An 899-nucleotide genomic window follows, 5' to 3' on the forward strand; every position below is an offset into this window, starting at 1 on the left:
GTTGTGAATGTATTTCCGGGCTGATGTGACAACCTTTGCACTACCACAGAACTACTCGGAAAGTAGAAAATTCATGAAGGACACCTCCTTCCTCAGAGAAGGCTAAGAAACGAAGCATGAAACACGGCCTGGGGGGGGGGGGCGCTCAGGGTGATGAGGTTAGATTATAAAGGAAAACAAGGACTCTCAGAGGGCCCTGGAATTAGACTCACAGGGTTAGGATCCCTGTGGCCTTTTTACGTGACTTAGCATTTTTGAGCCTCAGCTCCTTCTGAGGAACATGATGAGCCATAGCATAACCTGGAAAGACCTGAGGTATGGCAACATTCTATGCCACTTCTTAGATATTTGTTTTTGAATCTAGACATTAGGATATCAATTTGCCTACCTCTAGAGGCATGGTGGGTGTGGCTGCTGTGTCTCAAGAACTTCAATCTGTAGGTAGCAGGGAGGAAAGAAGCAACTGCCTATGCTCAGTGCTCCGACATGGGAACATCTGAATGATCATAGCCTAACATTCCCTGAAAATAAGTGAGCATGAAATGACATCAATCCACTGCCAGGGTGCATGGACATTGAGCGAGGTGGAGACTCGAAGAACCTACCTAGAGTCTCGGGCTCAGGTGGAAGTGAAACTGAGACTGGTGATCCTTGCATGGGGCCACTTGTGTGAATCCCATAAGGAGAACACCTAAGATGACCACCCAACTGGAGCTATGGGTCCTGAACAGGGAGCTAGCCTGAGATGACCCCCAGTCTGGCATTGTACAGGCTTAGGGGTGTAGATCATCCCCAAGATGACCCCCTTTGTAATGCATGAGCAGGGCATTACACCCTGGGCACCACCAAGAGGAACAAATAAGTAGTAGAGAAATGGAAGAGAAAGTGAAACAGAAGAA

The 899-nt window shown here is 47.9% G+C and overlaps 1 non-coding gene across 1 annotated transcript; it reads left to right on the forward strand.

Annotated features, from left to right (window-relative positions):
* Positions 1-383: 383 nt before the first annotated feature.
* On the forward strand, positions 384-519 carry LOC116076617. The gene has a single exon (XR_004113025.1). It is a non-coding gene; the product is annotated as a small nucleolar RNA SNORA17 (small nucleolar RNA).
* The last annotated feature ends 380 nt before the right edge of the window (positions 520-899 follow it).

Source organism: Mastomys coucha, unplaced genomic scaffold, assembly GCF_008632895.1.
Source record: "Mastomys coucha isolate ucsf_1 unplaced genomic scaffold, UCSF_Mcou_1 pScaffold4, whole genome shotgun sequence".
Lineage (NCBI taxonomy): Eukaryota > Metazoa > Chordata > Mammalia > Rodentia > Muridae > Mastomys > Mastomys coucha.